The sequence below is a fragment of the Hibiscus syriacus genome, unplaced genomic scaffold, assembly GCF_006381635.1.
Source record: "Hibiscus syriacus cultivar Baekdansim isolate YM2019G1 unplaced genomic scaffold, ASM638163v2 tig00111096_pilon, whole genome shotgun sequence".
NCBI lineage: Eukaryota > Viridiplantae > Streptophyta > Magnoliopsida > Malvales > Malvaceae > Hibiscus > Hibiscus syriacus.
Genome location: NW_024062981.1, coordinates 646,724 through 660,522, shown reverse-complemented (window position 1 = coordinate 660,522; position 13,799 = coordinate 646,724). Strand labels below are relative to the sequence as shown.

The following is a 13,799-nucleotide window of genomic DNA, read 5'->3' as shown; positions in this document are numbered from 1 at the left end:
GAAACAATCTGGTCAACCAGTAAGTCTTGGTTCCTAGTGATGGAATCCAAGGTATCTTGTTTATTTTCATTTATTTTTTCTTCCAGTTCCTTCCGTAACCTTAGCATGTTCTCTTCAAGTCGAGCAATCTTGGATTCCATTTTCTTTTTGTTTGAACGGGTATATCCAATGCTCGAGGCGGTATGTCCAGTGTTTGTTCCTTTTTCATGAGACATCTCTTATTAGTTAATTTGAATGAAATTAAAATGTGAAATATGCAAGAATACGTGATGCATGAAATGTTCGAGGCATTGATCCAAAAACACGTTTGTTATTATAAATAATTCTTATTGGGACAAAAGTTTTATTTCTTAAGAGACAACATTTTAAAGGTATATTCTTCTAGACCCTGAACAACTTCTGACAGGTTAATTCGTCTTCCACCTTCATCTGTCACTGGTTGAATACCCTGTCGAACCGTTCCGACCTCTCTGAGTTGCTTTTTGTACTTGTCCCAAGAAGTCTCGAATGGATGCATCTCTGGTTTTCACTCTTTGCTGAGTCTATTCGCAACGAAAACAGCATTGGAAACTTCTATCAATGGGAATTATCCGAAGTTTATCTGCTTGTTTCTTGAACTCGCCAGTAATGGCTTCTAGTTTCAGCTATTGCTTTTCCATCTTGTTCTCGTTGTCTTTGAATGGACTTCCCAGGTCAGTAACTTTTTTTCGCTTCTTGCCCCTGCAACTTTCGCCAAAAAGCTGACTTTTTATATGCTTGGTATAAACCCGACTCATTCTGAATCTTTTCTGACCATAGCCGGACTTCTGAGCTTTTCATCTCTTGTATTATGACCTCTTTGTCCATTAATGCAAATTATTTACGTTTAATGAACACGTTTTAGAGGATCATCACCTCTTTTGAATGATGCAAATGACAAAAAAAGAGTTAGTGAGGTAAATCAAAACAATAATGAAAATAAAAAGTCCTACCCCATATGATATCTACCCCACCTGCTTATTATTCCTACCCGGATATGATCTATATCCCACATGTTAATTTTGAACCAGACCTAACCGTATAAATTTCTAGTTCACATGCTTTGAACAGGAAATAAAGCAGGAAATAATCTCAAAGAAGCCTAGGGTTTGAAATGAGGTTTTGTGGTGGGCTCTAATTCCATGTAGTCTCCCAGTTTAGGTTCTAAAGAAGGTACCTGAGTTCTCCTTGCTGGTGCCCCCTTGGGCTTGCCAGACCCTTAGTCCTAAGCCCATTACAAACTTATGTGGACTAAGTTAAACTCGAGATGATACATTCTCTTATGCCCGCACGGTGAATAAATTCACACGAAGACATAAGGTATATGAATCCCGAAGGTTACTTGCTAGGCCCATACGGAGAATAAATTACCATGAATGCGTCACTTTCACCCCCACTTAAAAGGGTTCGGAGCTCGGGTATAGAGCCAGAGATGAAAACTTTTAAAAAATCTGAAATCATTGAAAGCAAACATCAGTACAACTATTTATTTGAAAAATAATCAAAGATAAATAATTAGAATCAAATAAATAAATTAAAATTAAAATTTATTATTTTCGCTTAAAAAACAACCGAAAATTAATTATGGCCTGACTTACTTACCTGTCCCCAGCGGAGTCGCTAAGTTGTCGCGGGCCGTCTTTCGGGTGGGCCCAGAATTGGGCTTCGACTTGAAAAGAATGGGTTAGAGTCGCCACCGATCATTTTTAAAAAAATATTTAGACTGATCAGACACCATCTTACCTGATCTATGTTTTACCAGAAATGTATCGGGTTCAGGAGTCAGTTACAGTCAATGAAAGATTAGCACACTTGAACTGCCCTTTCGGTACCAATTAATTTGTCGGTTGTCTTAATTGCGAAAATTAAAATTAAAATTTAAAAACCCGATTCGAATTACTTACATTCGATTAATTAAAATTACTACTAAAAAAAGTCAAAAATATGTTAGATGGTAAATTAAAAGAAATATCAAATAAAAGTTACTTAAATAAATAAATAAATAAATAAATCAAAGAAAGAGAAAAAGTGTTAAAAATGTTAAAAGAAAAAAAACGTAACAAAATAAAAAAAAACGTTAAATTTTAGAAGAAAAAATAAAAAAAATGTTAAAAGAGAAAAACTAATAAAAAGAAAAAAAACAAAACGGAAATGAAATGAAATGAAATAAAATAAAATAAAAAAAAGTTAAAAAAAATAATAATAAATTAAAGGTTGGGGACTAAATAATAATTAAACTTAAACATTTATACCTAATCAGTGACCAAAATAGAATATACACAAATTTGAGGGCCAAATTCGAATATTAACATAATAGCATAGTAAGTAATAACATGACTAAATTGCAAATATTTAAACATCGGTGCTTGAAATAAAAGAAAGCAAAACTTCATTAACTGGCTAAAATGTAATATTACAACATAAGGGGACCTAAACTATAATTAACCCATAATAAAAAACACGCAGAAGGCCCCTTGAGAAAACGACGTCGTTTTCGTTTGAGTATTTAAACCCAAAATGAGGCATTTTTTTCTCATATCCCCTTATTTTCACCATTCTCCAAAAATAAAGAGAGAGAGAATTGAGAATTCTCTCAACCTTCCTCACCGGAGGGAGACCGGTCCCCAGGCCGACCGTCACTCCGGCCGCCATCGTCGGCAGCCGGAAAAACAAAAATCCCCCTAACCGCTCATCTCAATGTCCCAAACCCAAAATCGAAGTCCAAACACCCAAAAAATCACTTCCCCGCCGTAGATCTAATTAAAAAGTTGCGACATTTACCGTTTTTTATGAAACCTTTTGATTCTCCGGTGACTTTTCCTTTCCCGAGCAAAAACCGAGGGTTTTCTTTTGGTTTACGGGTTGCTTTCTTTACTTTGATTCTTGGTTTCTTTGTTGTGGATATGGTTTCGTGGTTTTGTGGTATTTGGTTGCTCGGTTGATTTGTATTCAGTTTTTCTCTGTTCGTTCTCCGATTTGTGTTGTGGGTTTGATTGTTGTGTGTTGCTTTGTGATGGTTATCGGTTGTTCAGTTTTGTCATTTGTTGGTCGATGTTGATGGGTTCGATGATGTCCCCTGTTGCTTAGCCTTATCGGGGTTTTTATAGCCCCGATTTTGGCCGTTTTGAGCCCTGAAATAAGAGGATTCGTGGTCGTTGTGGGACTGGTCATCCCAGGATGGGTCAGTCCTAGGATATTGGCCGACTGTTTCGCGCTTGGCTCTGTTGGCTATTTGGGCGTGTGGCCGCCACACGCGTTGCTTGTGCGGCGTCTAACTAAGTGTCAAAAACCCTAGACTCTTGTTGGGCTTCCTACGGGGTCTGCTTGCTGGGTCAGGCTTGCAGACTCTGTTGGGCTTTGACCCGAACCTTGACTTTGGACTTGGAAAAAATAATAAAATTTAAAAATATATAAAATGAATAAATAATAATAATAATAATCAAAAAATATTTTGAAACTATACATTATATATATTTTTAAAAAAGTTTTCAAAACTATATATTATATAATTTTTCAAAATGTTTTTTTTAATGTTTTTTTTAAAATTATATACTATATATATTTTCAAAATGTTTTTAAAAAAAATCATATACTATATATATTTTCAAAATGTTTTTTTTAAAAACCATATATTATATATATTTTCAAAAGTTTTTTGAAAACAATATATATAGTTTTCAAAATGATTTCAAAACTATATATTATATAAGTTTTTGACATGATTTCAAAACTATATATATATATATATATATTTTAAAATGTTTTTAAAAACTATATATTATATATATTTTTAAAATGTTTTTAAAAACTATATATATCTTCAAAATGTTTTCAAAACTATATAAATATACATTTCAAAAATTGTTTTCTAAAAAAATATTTTAAAAATTATACTATTAATATATATATATATATAAATAAAAAATACATAAATAATATAAAAACAAAACAAAATAAAAACAAATCCGGACGAAAATGATTGTTTACAACAACACACACCTTGCAAGTATGGTTGGAACATAGAACTACTAAAAAGAACCAAACAATACTCCTAACTATTGATGCCCACATGATGAATTCAAGTTATATACTATCTTTTAGTTTATAAGACACAAGGAAATGTTAGATGCTAATTATTCAAGTAAATGCTTTAATGCAACTAATTTTGGGTTTTATATTGATTTAAAAATGGTTTATAACTGAAAATGAAATTAAGTTTGTTAATTGTTTTCGGTAAAATATAAAAATCAAATATTATAATTTTATTGTTAGGGGTGAGGTAAGGTCATACCACAATAAATTAAAATCAATCGAATGAATATTAAAAGCAAAGTGTGATTAATTTTTTTAATAACGCACCTTTTCTTTTATGTATTTTAGTTATATACCTAACACATAAATGTAAGACGATAGAGGAATTTAATATATTATTTAAATTTGATTTTTGAGCTTAAATTAATATTTTGAATTATTTTTAAATTAATTTTCCTTATATTTTGATATTATTTTTATAACGTCATCTATTGAATGTGTTCAAATTCGTATTTGAAGTCGAACTATTTTATTAATACGAACAAGAAATGACGTGAATATCAATTTAGACCATGTCACTAAATTCAAGTATTAAATTATATATTAACTCACTAATGATACCAACACATGTATATTAACATCAATATAACTTGAATTAAATCACACACATATATAATATGTTAAATGTAATTTTATTGAATTAAATCAGACACATATAATGTGGTTTTATTAGAATCGTGGTGTGAACAATGCATAAGTTGGTGAGTATTAATGATATCTCAATCCAAAGGGCGGGTGCCTGATGAGTCAACGCCACTACCAAGTTGAAATTCGTTTTATTCCTTTGTTTTGTATGAAAGTGATAATTAATATTATCCCGATATTATGCATTATTTCTATTAATTTAATTCTGATTATATTCCCATTCATCAAATTGTAGATAGAGGTGAGCACCAACATGACTCAGACCATGATGGGTCGTGCTGGTTCAAGATTTGACAGGCAATGCATGAATTTGCCCAGAAACGAGAATATGTGTATCACATTATATGTTTAATGGATGCATATATTATATATTCTAATTAAAAGTTTTAACTTTAATCAAGTTACATGAACAAATGCATTTTATGTTGAGCCATATAAATAACGTATCTGTTTTTCTAATATTGTTCTTAACTATTTTGTTGAAATGAAATTATTAAGTAATAAAAATAAAGGTTATTATATTGTTCTTAACTATTAATTACCTGTTAGACATTATTTCTCTTAACATTATCAATATAACATTTTTTATGACAAAGTGCTGATCACTATTCGCATCTTCATAGGGTTCTGTTTTAGTTGGCCTCACATAAGAGAAGACACAAATCGTCATTCGCGCTTTCGCTGAACCTCTAACATATACGAAAAACGTGGATCATGAAACACACATTCCATGAGAAATGTTAACATGTCGCCACGTGAGAAAATGCATTTCAAGGAGCACGTCTTCTAAAGTCCACATCATCCCTCAAAACATTTTAAAAATATATACTTTAAAAAATCAAAAAATAAAATTATAGGAACTAACATCATAATTTAATACATATTAATTACATGAGTTGAAGAGCATAATGAAGTTAGTTTATATAAACATATTGGAGTGTTTAGGTTATGTTTCTTGACAATTTGGGATAAAAGCTAAAATGTGTATTCCTTAACTTTTTTATCTTTATATTTAATGAATCTACTTATACATTATTGGTAACTCCTTCGGGATCTCCCCTTTAAAATTGTTAAAGCTCATATACCTAATCTATTTTTTTTGTTAGTAGAAAGCAACAATCTTGATTATCGTAACATTAAAAAAAATTACTTCTATGTGCTTCTTACAGATGTGTTAGACTCTTAAGCTCGTCAATTTCAGAAGGAAGAACATCGTGTAGCTTATTCCATTTCAAATTACTACAAAAATTATAATTAAATAAACTACATGAAAATTAAACATTATCTCATAATCTAGATTTAAAACAAAAGAACATACAATATTTTAAGGTGTTTGAGTCGCCCAAATATAATTAATCTTATATTCGATCTTACATGAGTATACCGTTTCCCCTTTCATATATACCAGTTTCAAAATTTAATTTAGTATAAACCTTAGTAATAAATATTAACCTAATGTAATTATTTAAATATATTAACATATAAAAATATCTAATATTAATTAATATAAACATTAATAATACATATTAACCTAATGCAATTTAACAATAGTGTATAAATAGATTCATTAGATATAGAAATAAAAAAAGTTAAGGAATACACCTTTTAACTTTTATCTCATATTGTCAAGAAACATAACTTAAACACTCTAATATGCATGTATAAACTAACCCTATTAAACTCTTCAATTCATAAAGCTAATATGTATTAAATTATGATGTTAGTCTCTGTAGTTCTTTCTAATATGCATTCCGTATGTGTCAGAGGTTCAACGAAGTAACAGATTGTTATTTGTGTCTTCCCTTACGTGGCGTCAGCTCGGACAGAACTCCGCGAAAGTGCGGATGGTGGTCTGCGTTTTATTATCATTTTGTCAGAAATAATGCTACATCGATAATATTAGAAGAGAAAATGCATGACAACTAATTAATAGGTCTGAGGGTGATATTTCGATAAAAACGTCGGTATTTAGACATTACACCATCGTTGTATGGATTGGTCTAGTTTTTTTGTGTTCCATCCAAGTAATGAGTTATAAGTGCCACCCAGAGGCGCATACTTCATGAAGAATCCGAGTCGGATGACATGGGGATACTAAACGGGCGAATCCTCCTCCTCGTGTTCGAGTCGATAAAATGGGATTTACAGATCCTTTATTTAGTTTCTTGTGTGAACCACAAGCTTCGAGCTATAGCGAAGCGGATACTATGGTGAAAGATCTGCGAGTATCGAGCGCCGCGCATGGTTGCAACATTGGCAAACGGAGCCCCCAACGGAAGAATTGGTGGTTCTACTGTCGATGTGAATCAACTTGTCATTTTAGGGTGAGTCGGCCTAATCCGAGTCATTTCACCTAATCTTCTCTGTTTTCCAAGCAGGGTCGATCCTGACATTTTAAGGGCCCTAGGCAAAATAAGATATATGGGCCCTTAAAAAATAATTTAAAAGTCAAGAATAGATTTTGGTAAACTCCAAACAAATTTTTTCATTAAAAATTATATGAGTAGATTCTATTACATTAACCAACATTATTTTACCAAATATATAAAGATGCATCACAAATTTTCACTCAATTTACTCCTATTAGATCTTCAATCATCTCTTAGAATCGTTTCTCTCAATCGAAAATTGACAACTCTCACCTACAAAACAACATACACAAATAAAATAGAAATAAATAGGATGATGACTAAATACAAAACGCGAGAGAAATATTAGGGACTAAACAACAGATTATCCAAAAATGCGTAACTTACATGGAAAAAGAAAAATTTACACATCAACACCTATAATAAGAGAATATAACTAAATTAAACCCCCCCTTATGAATAAAATACAAAACACGGAACAAATCAGGGGGACTCGTGAATAACCCATAAACCTATAATATATAACCCAACTTCATCCCCTTAGTTTCATTTTATCCCCAGTCCCCCAAAAGCAGAGCTAAAGCTCTCAATCTCCCTTCTCCCCCTCGGGCGAAAAGTTCGCCAAACCCGTGCACCGCCGTCTCAGCCATTGCTCCGGCCACCACATGTGGTGGTCGGACCCCTAAACTATCCGAAAGTAATCCTTTTTCTTCGATCTACCATTCTCAAACCAGATCCAACACCGAAATACCCCAAACATATATCGAATCCACTCGAAAATGGGTTGACCCTTCGAATGCCTAGCACTCTGGCGACCCACGACGACGGAGCAACCCCTACTCACCCCGAAACCTCCTAACCTGACCCGTTAAAAACTAGATCTAGACAGAAAAACAACATGCAATGACCTCGAGCTTCTAATCTGTTCGGCCTCCCTGCCATCGACCTACATCGGCGGCCTAACTCTGGTGAGACCCCTCTCTGTTTATTTTTTTGTTATTTTGCTGGTTAGCTAGGTGGATTAGAGTTGAAATAAACTTGTTTATTTTTTATTTGTTATTTCAAAATATACATATGGGCGCTACCATGCTCGAAAAGGAAAAAAATTATATATTTGAAATGCTAGATCTGGGTTTTTAGAAGAATTATCTCAGTAAAAAAAATAGTATGTAATATGCTTTATCCGAACTAAAAGTAAATATAATGGTTTGCTAGATAAGAAATGAACCAATAAAAAAATCATGCATTCGAACAATAAAAAAACAGTGAGTAATATGTAACCTTTGAAATCTATTATTCCTTGCAGATGAGTTTACAATGTCTTTGTAAGGATTTTTTTCGAAACCCCTTTACATTCTATTTGCTTGGGCCTTTAAATATCCAGTTACAATCGAATAAAAAATTATTTCACTTCCTTGTGTCCTTTTTTTTTTGCAGGTGAGTGAGATGCGTTGGAGTCCGTTAATGTTTTTTATATATCTCTATAATATGTTGCTCCCTATTGTTAGTAGAGAAAAATTAAATTAATCTCCCTTGTTTGGTGTGCTCCCGGATATACGTGAGTGAGTGGGAGTATAGGCACTAATGTATAATAGAATATAAGTGAGGTCTTGATCTGTTCAATTATAATGCTTCACGTTAGGAAAATGCATAGACAAAAAATGAGTTTTGAAAAAAAAAATGATGTATAAGAAACATGGAGTGGAGTTTAAAATAAAAAAAATAGTGTTTATAGTTAAATTATGTAAATAATTTTTTAATTCTTAAAATTTTAAAAAATATTTTTAAGAATAATCCTCTCCAAACCTAAATTCTAGGAGGTCCTCTTCTTCACTTGGGCTCAGGGCCGGCCCTGTTTCCAAGACGTCGGGTCGGAACTTCTTGACGAAGAAGTGTCGGGGTGATCTGTTGTTCATAAGCGATCCCTGCGAGCATCCAATGGGGTTGAAGAAGACTATTTGGGGATATATCGAGGGGTATTTCGGGGATTCATGAGATCCAAGACGAGGGCTTGCATGATCAGACGACAAGTAGCGTTCGACAAGAGGGTGAGGTGTCCTCGGCTCGGCTCGTCCCAAAAGCGCGGCTAGACGGCTCGTGTTGGGCGACCGAATGGTGGAGTATTTCGTTTGTGTGAACGGGCACTTGCATGGGGCTTGCTGGTTCATACCCCTATTGTCAGATGAAGAAATTTGCGATGATGATGATGGGAGTGAAGAAGATCTGGACGTTGACGATGAGATCAGCGGGGACGCGAGTAGCCATCAGACGGTGACGAACGGAAGCACGGGCTCGTTAGGGAAGATATTATAGGAGGTGAACCCATCGATTAATTGCTACTGTCGAAACGATTTTTTTCTTAAAAGGTGAAAAAGTGAGATTAAAAAACCACATTAATTTTTAATTTACATCTTTAAATTAATTTTTAATTTAAAAACAAATGTGATTTAAAAACCTCTCGTTTCGAAAAATTTTGGATTTCCTTTATAATCAAAAAAAAAAATACAGTTCAAAGAGTCACCACCAATCTTTGATTAGGGTGTGATTGGGCACCCAAAAATGCTTGTTATTTTAAATAAAAATTAATTTTAATTAAAACAACAAATTAAGGTCTGCGTTACCAAAAAATGAGTTCGGGAGTCGATTACGTGTGGGGAAGGATTAGCACCCCCACAACGTCCTAAATCGGTACCTAATTGATTAATTAACGTCTTTGCAATGAACTTTATAAATTCGAATTTAATTTAATTTTTGATCCCGTAAAACAACAAAAAAGTGAATTTTATAATATTCAAAAATACTCAAAATAATTAAATTAAAATTACCAAGTCGTTTTAGAAAGATAAAGAATGTTCGATTATTTACAAATATCGAGACCAGATCTTAAAGATATAACAACCTTTTCTCGATATATTTAAATAAAGGGTAAAGTATAGTAATGGTCACCGAACATTTCTGAAGCTTGCATTTAGGTCCCCCAACTTTAAAAACTTGCAATACAGTCCCCCAACATTTATTCCGTTTGCAATATGGTCCCCCAACTTAAACCACCGTTAGAAATTAGGGTAAATTATATAAAAGGTTATTGAACTTTTCAGACACTTGAATTTAGGTCCCCCAACTTTTAAAACTTGCAAAACAGTCCTCAATTTCATTCTAAACCCCAATTTCCAAAGTAATTCAATTTCATTCTAAACCCAAAATAATTCAATTAAATTCAATTATGTCAGATTTATTATTATTTAATTTCATCTTATTTAATGTGATACGTATTTTTTATATAAATATAATAGTATAATTCTTATCTGTTGAAGAAATTTTTTAATTAAAAAAAGTAGTTAGGATATAGAAGAGGTTGAAAATAATTCGAATTTTAAATTTATAAAATGTTATTTTGACGTATAAATAAAGTGTAAACTACTAGGTTGACAACTTAACTATCTAGCCCTTTTTACTTTTGTCATCGATCTTTTAAATTTATCAATCATACAACAATTATTTAACTGTTTCAACTAAGCCACTAGTCGTTACCAATTGATACAAATGACGAAGTGGCAGTTAAAAGGAATTGACATTATTATACATTCAGTCTTTATTATTTATATAATCAATTTGGTCCTAAATTAAATAGAATTTAATAAATTAAGCATTTAATTAGGATCTGACATGTGTTAGCACATGATCATGACACGTGTCAATGGTGACACATGTCACCACCTAATTATTTATATATGCTATCAATTTGGTCCTAAATTAAATAAAATTTAATAAATTAATCATTTAACCAGGATCTGACATGTGTTAACACATGATCATGATATATGTTATTGGTGACACATGTCACCACCTAATTAGAAGAAATTAAGTTACAAGAAGTAAAATTTGGGTCTTGGGCAAACTCAAACCTGAGTCACGCAAATGAAAGATACATGGTGGAGCCACTAAGCTAACACCATCGTTTGTGTTAAGAGATATACAATATACATATACTAATAGTATGACCAATGCCAGAAAAAAAGAATATAATGGAAAATGGAAATAATGAGATTTGAACTTCGGCAAAAAATTTGAAAGCAATAAATGATGGGAAAATATTATATTTTTTTACAATAAAAAATATATTTGATAAATTGTTTGATAGATTTAATATATTTTTAAATATTAGTTGATACAATATTTAAAAGAATAAATTTAAGATTTATATATATTAAACTAAATTTAATAATTATATTTTTCATATTTATAATTCATGATTATATATATAATCTTAAGTTGAGTATTTCTAATATAATTAATAATTTTAATTTCTTATTAAAAATAAAATATTCAAAAAATATAAATGATTCATACATTAATATATGAATATATTTTTTTATTTATACATCTAAATATAAATATACATTTATATAAATATATTTTTATTCGTATATTGAAATATTTTGATTAAAATATAAACATATTTTAAATACTAGTTTATACAAGAAAAATAAAATATATAAAAAATATAAATGATTCATACATTTAAATATAAATTGAATCATTTATATTTTCTATACATCTATATTTAATAAGAAAATAAAATTATTGGGGGACTGTTTTGCAAGTTTTAAAAGTTGGGGACCTAAATTCAAGTGGCTGAAAAGTTCAATGACCGTTTATATAATTTACCCTAATTTTCTAACAGTGATTTAAGTTGGGGGACCATATTGCAAACGGAATAAATGTTGGGGGACTGTATTGTAAGTTTTAAAAGTTGGGGGACCAAAATGCAAGCTTCAGAAATGTTCAGTGACCATTACTATACTTTACCCTTAAATAAATGAACATTTCTTTTTCTCTCGTTCCCAAATTTTAGGTGACGAATCAATTTTTTGGTTTCACTTTCGGGATACATTTTTATTTTAAAATCATTAAAAGCAGACCTCAAATCAGTTATGACTGCCCACTTAAAATAATTTTAAATTAAAAATATATTACCCTTAATCCAATTATGAATACGTCGAGTTATGCAAATAAGGCTATCATGCAAATTGTGGAAAAAAATATCATGCTAAAATCAATTAAACAAAAATAAAAAAAACATACAATGTGACATACAAAAAATTACATACATATATTTTAATTAAGAATTATAAACCATGCATATTAACATACAATGTACATATGTGACCTAAATACAAAAACAAAATCATAACATGCTAAACTATAAATTTTAAAAAGTGTATATATATACATGTTAAAATAATGACTAAATTTAAATATATGTAAAATTAAACATACAAATTGAAAATTAAACACGGGACTTAAATAAAAACACACATAAATATAAGGGATTTTAACATAAATAATCTAACAAAATTACAACTAAAATTAAAATTGGAAAAATAGCGAAATCAGAACAAACACAAAAGGTTAAATTCGAAAGCAATCCTGAAAAAGACTAAAGTGTAAATATGAGGCTAAAGTACAAGGAGAGCAAATTATCCTAAGATTTAGGTGGCTAAAAATTAATTAATCCAAAAACTATGATATCAAACATATTTTATACAACCTAAACTACCCAATTCACGTGTACACCTCACGCTTCACTCTTCTTCTCCAACCCCCCTCTCATTCTTACACGCACGGCAGACCAGAAAAGGAGACTGGTTGTCGTGCCTCATCCTTCAACCATCATCGCCGCCATGCTAGCCTTGATGGTTGCCTCTCAACACCACTGCTCCAATCCTCTAATGATGGCCAATACCCCAACGGCCCAACCCCTTTGCTAGTCGAGACTCTCTCGCGCCCATTCGTTCTTAAACAGAGAGTTACGAAACTCTCTCTACGCCAGCCACCGTACTCAATAGTTCCGGTAAAGACCCAAAACCTTCTCCTTCCTCTAATTTATTTTACTATTTTCTGTTTTAATCTCAGATTGGTTTTCAACAGGAAAAGAAAAAAAAACAAAAGCAAAAACAAAATGGTTACTGGTTTTTGTTAGAAACTAGACATAGGAAATACCTTTGAGAATATTTGAAAATTTGCGCTGCCCTTCGTTTTCGTGCTTAAGATTGTTTTATTGAATCGGATAAATGAAAGGAAGAACCCTCTCTTTACACACTGCTTTCCGTTTTCTCTCGTTTACAGTTGCTTTCTTCTCTTTTCTTTCTTGTGTGTTCTCCCTTTTTTCCCTGTAATTTGTGATGATTCCCCAAGTTGATGAGTGGTTATTCCCTTAAAAAACTGACCATCCCCTCCATTTACAGTTTTTTGATAACTCAAAATACCCCCCACTCTCTACAAACCGTTCCCTCTCTTTTCCTGCTCAAAACTGCCTGTCTTAGTGGCCTAATCCAACTGAGCACGAGTTGGGTTAAATATCATGTTGGGCTCGATTCGAATTGCCTAATCTGCTATAAGCTCGGACAAAACGAGCATCTACAGCTACCCCTCTTTGCTCATTGTCGTGCAACGAGAATAGAGCAAAGATCAATAGATGATCAAGTTTGTCCGACCATTAGAACTTCAAAAGATTAATCCGCTTCTCTGCTACTTCAGGATAAGCAAGACTTGAAAAATCTTCGAATGACGAGTCTGCTCCCTATTCGTTCAGGGAGTATAAGACTCGAACAATCTTCAGCAAACGTGTCTGCTCCCTATTCATTCAGGGAGTATAGAACTCGAACAATCTTC

At 31.9% G+C, this 13,799-nt stretch overlaps 1 pseudogene; it reads left to right on the top strand.

The window, feature by feature from the left end:
• Positions 1 to 579: 579 nt before the first annotated feature.
• Positions 580 to 9,437, top strand: LOC120152947 (annotated as a pseudogene).
• Positions 9,438 to 13,799: the final 4,362 nt, after the last annotated feature.